Genomic DNA, 6,000 nt, shown 5'->3' on the forward strand with positions numbered 1-6,000 from the left:
TCCACTAATCCAATCACAATGGCACATTGTAACTCTTCAAAGAGGTGACATTTGAAAATTCACAGAGGTGTTGATTCTGTGTAGTTACTGGGATAGGATTATCTAATGTGTCATGCAACTCCTAGAAACAGGTGTTACTTGTGAGAGTTGCATGAATGGATGTGTGAAATGTTCTGAAACTGCAGGGGTACAGATGTTAGAACAGCATTGTATGTAGCAGACAGGTGGTGTTGAAGGCCCCCGCCTCTGTTCAGGGATGGTTTCTCCACCTTGACATGAATCGCCTCTTTCATGCCTCGTTCAAACCAGCGGTCTTCTTTATCCAAAATTTGGACCTTGCTATCTTCAAAGGAGTGTCCCTTGTCTTTTAGGTGTAGAAAGACAGCTGAGTTTTGCCCTGTAGAGTTCACCCTCCTATGCTGAGCCATTCGCTTGGAGAGCAGTTTTTATGTCTCCCCAATGTATAGATCTGTGCATTCCTCGCTACACTTGACTCCGTATACCACATTGCTTTGTTTTTCTTTTGGTGTTTGATCCTTTGGGTGTACCAGTTTTTGTCTCAGTGTGTTGCTAGGTTTGAAAAACACAGGGACGTGGTGTTTGTTGAAAATCCTCCTGAGTTGAAGACTACTCGGATGAGTAGTGAAACGTCTTCAATGATTTCTCAGCAAGTCCAGTTGATTTTAGATTTACCTATACTAGATAATGTTTCTCATTATTTTATTAAAACCACTTGACCAAACTCCCATCAACATTTGGACCTTATTTGTCAATAAATGAACTTGAAAAAATCTGGTGTGAGAAAAGACTCGATAAAATCGTGAAAAATTCAAACAGTAATATTTTTTTCGGATTTGATGCCCGAAAACCAATTTTTTTTCAGATTCTCGTACAAAACCCAGCACAGATCATGATATCTTCCAATTGCCAAAGGTACATTTGCCATTGACTTCTACATGACCTCAGCAGGTCTAAGATGGAATACTTTTTTATTCGGACTTTTAGCAGCCTCTGGGTTTAAAAAATATTGAAAAAAGTTGTTTTTGTCCCCTAAGAAAACATGGTGTTTTCCCCTTTAAAACTCTGACCAGAAAAAAAATTGCATAGTAAATATCCCCTAAATGTCACCCCTTGCTCACATAAAAATAACATTAGGTGCCATAGGACCCGGGGGAAAAGTTCAAGAGCACTAAGGCGCAAGAGTGCATCCCTTAGTGCTACATTAGAGGACATTATAGACAAATAGCAGGGGACCTTTTTACCCATAAAGTGGATCACCATACCAGAGGCCACCCCTTTAGACTAGAAGAAAATAAATTTCATTTGAAGCAACGTAGGGGGTTCTTCACAGTCAGGACAGTGAGGTTGTGGAATGCACTGCCGGGTGATGGTGTGATGGCTGATTCAGTTAATGCCTTTAAGAATGGCTTGGATGATTTTTTGGACAGACATAATATCAAAGGCTATTGTGATACTAAGCTCTATAGTTAGTATAGGTATGGGTATATAGAATTTAATTAAAAGTAGGGAGGGGTGTGTGTATGGATGCTGGGTTTTCATTTGGAGGGGTTGAACTTGATGGACTTTGTCTTTTTTCAACCCAATTTAACTATGTAACTAACTATGTAACTATGTGGAGTGCAGTATTGGCAGGTGCCTGCGGGTAGGTAGGGTATATCCATAATAATTAAAAAAAATCAACATATTTAATAAAGAAGCCACAACTGATCATTGAGGGTCTCACTTGTAACCTTTCTTCACCTTTGTCTGTAATACTCATGATACAAAACAGGCTTCTGTTCTGCAGCCAAACTTGTATCCCTTGAATCAAAATTTTTTTTTATTAGGTATGGGACCTATTATCCAGAATGTTTGTGACCTGGGGTTTTCCTCATAATGGGTCTTTCCGTAATTTGAATATTCATACTTTAAGGGGCAGATTTATCAAGGGTCGAATGGAAAATTCGAAGTAAAAAAATTCAAATTGCCAGCTATTTTGTGTTCTTGGACACAAACTATAATGTGGCTAGAATGCCTTAAATAAAGACACCTAACACGCAATGCATACAGTAAGAGAGGCTGCCCCCAACTGTACTTTCGACAATAGTCCAAATTCAAATATCGAAATTTTATCATGTACTGTCTTTTTAAAAATTCGACTTGCTATTTTAAACGAAGGAGGACCTACTAGAACCTATTTGGAGTCAATTGGTGGACTTTGAAAAAGTCTTTTTAAAAAAAATACTTTGAATCAAATTCGATCTTACTACGATTTGAACGATCGAATACAGCCTATTCACCCACAAAAAAAAAACTTTGATTTTTTTTAATGAATTTCGGTTGGTCTTTTTTATTCAAATTTCGATGTTGTGGGAGTTCAAAAAAAAATTACCATTACTTCGAGATTCGACCCTTGATAAATCTGCCCCTAAGTCTACTAGAAAAACATTTAGCCATTAAATAAACCCAATAGGCTGGTTTTGCTTCCAATAAGGATTGATTATATCTTAGTTTGGATCAAGTACAATGTAGGATGGCCCCTGTGATTCTGATTGGGAGTACGTCAGCTCTGCTTCTTGTGAGGCTTGCAAAGATGGCGGAGGCGTGCCTGGGCTCCTTTGCTGAAAAAATGTATGCGTGCTCGGCGCTGTCCCTCTTTTCTTGGTCACCTGTTGTGGCATAGTGATACCTGTCACCCCTAAGATAGGTTTGACTCGGTGCCGGAACGTTTTATAGCTGTGGTTGCTGAATTAAGCAGGCTGGGATACGGAGCTCACATCAGGTACGTCTTCTCCTGATGGCACCGCGCATGCGCCCCCCGGTAAGTTATTTTTTAATGAAGACTTTGCAATTTTAAAGTTAAATAAGTCTTGGTGGTTTTTTTTCGTTATATACAAACACATTTTTTTAATTATTTTTTGATGTTATTGGTCCTTTAATATGTTTACTATAAAGGGACCATAAAGTAAACCCTCTAATGCTTTATTTACCAGTAGGTCCTTCCAGTAGGCATAAGAGTATACATTCCAGTTAGAAGAAAGGAGGTTCCATCTTAAAATCTAAGGGGTTGGATGGCTTTTTGCAAATAAGGAAATACAGGGTTATTGAAGATAGCTTTTAGTAGAAAGTTGATCCAGGGACTGAGCCGACGTCAGGATCTTGATGTCAGGAAATATCTTTTTTTATTTACAGGACACAACATGTGTACACTATAGTGGTTAAGAATAGCTTAAGTGGCCACAGAATGACACTGCCTGGAATTAGACAACTTGTTATCCACAAAAACCACTAAATCCTTCTCAGTTAAGGAAACTCCCAACACACTGCCATTTAGTGTATAACTTGCATTTATATTATTTTTGCCAAAGTGCATAACCTTGCATTTATCAACATTGAACCTCATTTTCCAGTTTACTGTCCAGTTTCCCAACTTAGACAAATCACTCTGCAAAGTGGCAGCATCCTGCATGTGTAATGGAATCCGAGAACAGTTCCCAAAATGGTGGCCAAGATGGCGTCCAAGATGGTGGCTCCCTGGTTCCTCACAGACGCAGCCGGATGATGCCTGCCTCTTCCCGCACTCTGATTGGTCGCCGGTGACGGAACGGACGTCGGCGTCAATAATGTGCGCCGGCGTCGGTCGCTGACGCCAGCGCGTCGGTCGCTGACGCCGGCGCGTCGGTCGCTGACGCCAGCGCGTCCGCGCACACGTCATGACGCCGATGCGTCCAAAATTGGCGCCAAACCTAGGCCTATATTAAGGAGCTCTGGAAATTCATCAGTGCCCAATTATAGGTTTCAGCTTGCTACTCCTGGGTGCGATCTTGTGTAACCTTGCTATTGTGTACCGACCTTTTGCCTGAATTCCTCGACCTTGAACCTCTTCTGCCTGGACTGATCTTGTTGCCTGTTTGACCATTCTCTCGTCTCATCCTTATCTGTACTGCGAACTTGGACATTGCTACCTCCTCCTCTGGTCCTCACTACTCCTGAAGCCTTCGGGCCTTACATTATAATTGGGCCATGGACCCTTCGGAGGAAACCCCAGCGCCGCCTGATGTCGGTGGATCGCTTCGTGGGTTGGCTTCTCGGATGCAGTCCTATGAGGTACAGCAGTCTCATTTTTGTCAGGCCCTGGAAACAGTACTGGCAAAGTTGTCGGCCCTAACACCCGCTGACCCTGTTCCCGTACCTGTACCTGTGTCTCCACTCCAGGTCTCCGAGCCTCGCATTCCGGCTCCCCCACTCTACAGTGGTGACCCCGAAGCCTGCCGTGGGTTTATCAACCAGTGCGAGGTCCAGTTTGCACTATTACCCAGCCAATTTGTCTCTGAACGGGCCAAGGTGGGCTTCATATTCTCCCGCCTGCAAGGGAAGGCATTGGAGTGGGCTTCACCTCTATGGGAGAAGGAAGATTCTATCATTGACGACGCCAGGTCCTTTGTTCGCGAACTCCGTACTGTGTTTGATGCTCCGGGTCGTGCCTCTGCATCTTCTGCACGCCTGTTCCAACTTCAACAGGGAACTCGCTCTGTCCCGGAGTACGCCATCGAGTTCCACACTCTAGTTGCTGAGACTTCGTGGAATAATGACGGGTATCACGCTGCCTTTTACAACGGCCTGGCGATGCGTATCAAGAATGATCTGGTGTCCAGGGAAATTCCATCCCGCTGGGAAGATCTAGTCGCCTTGGCCATAAAGGTTGATACTCGGCAGAGGGAGTTTCAAGCTGAGCTCGACAGAGAGCGCTCCCAAACCAAGAGATTCCACAAGTTCCAACCTACCCTGGCTCCTCGTTTTCAAAGACCCTTCCTTCCCAATCCTGCTTCCACCTTGCCTTCTCCAACTCCTGCGGCTTCTGCTTCTTCTTTCCTGCCTACAGAAGAACCTATGCAGATCGGACGGGCTCGTCTGACCGAACAGGAAAAGCTTCGGAGAAGGGCTGCCGGACTTTGCCTCTACTGTGGTGGAAAATCCCATTTCGCCTATGAGTGCCCAGTGAAGCCGGGAAACGCCAGCACCTAGGTAAGACTGGTGAGACTTACCTGGGTGGAATTGGTCCTTCTCCCCATTCTTCTGCTCAACGCTTCCTCCTTCCTGTGCAGATTCGTTTTGGAACCCAGACGATTTCTTCTGAAGCTTTCCTCGACTCCGGCGCAGCTGGGAATTTCATGGATAAAGTCTTCGCTGAAAGTCACTCCATTCCCCTGCAGTCCCTGGCTGTTCCTCTCCGTGCATTGGCGATTGATGATCGTCCTTTGTCTTCTGCTATTATTTCCCACTCCACCGATGAACTTTCTGTTATTGTGGGAACCATGCATCTTGAAAGGTTGTCTTTCCTTTTAATTGACTGTCCATCTACTCCCATTGTGCTTGGTTTGCCCTGGCTGAATATCCACAACCCAGTAATAGACTGGGCTTCGTCTCAGATTTCTCGATGGAGTTATTTTTGCCAACAAAATTGTTTACCTACCAAATCCATCATTAAAGTTTCATCTGTGTCTCCAAATTCTTCTCTGCCCTCTGTTTATCAAGCCTTTTCTGATGTCTTCAATAAAAAGTCTGCTGAAGTCCTGCCTCCCCATCGCCCCTATGATTGCCCCATCGAACTTCTTCCTAGATCCATGCCTCCCAGGGGTCGCACCTATCCGCTTTCTCCTTCTGAAACCTCTGCCATGAAGGAATACATCCAAGAGAATCTGCAAAGAGGTTTTATTCGTCCTTCTTCTTCCCCGGCGGGGGCCGGCTTCTTCTTTGTAGAAAAGAAAGATGGTGGTTTGCGGCCCTGCATTGACTATAGGGGTTTAAATAAAATTACAATTAAAAACCGTTATCCCCTTCCTCTCATCTCTGAACTGGTCGACCAACTCAAGGGGGCTTGTCTTTTTACCAAGTTAGATCTTCGTGGGGCCTACAATTTAATTCGGGTCAGAGAGGGAGATGAATGGAAAACCGCATTCAACACTCGAGACGGGCACTATGAGTATCTAGTGATGCCAT

This window comes from Xenopus laevis, chromosome 3S, assembly GCF_017654675.1.
Source record: "Xenopus laevis strain J_2021 chromosome 3S, Xenopus_laevis_v10.1, whole genome shotgun sequence".
NCBI classification, from domain to species: domain Eukaryota; kingdom Metazoa; phylum Chordata; class Amphibia; order Anura; family Pipidae; genus Xenopus; species Xenopus laevis.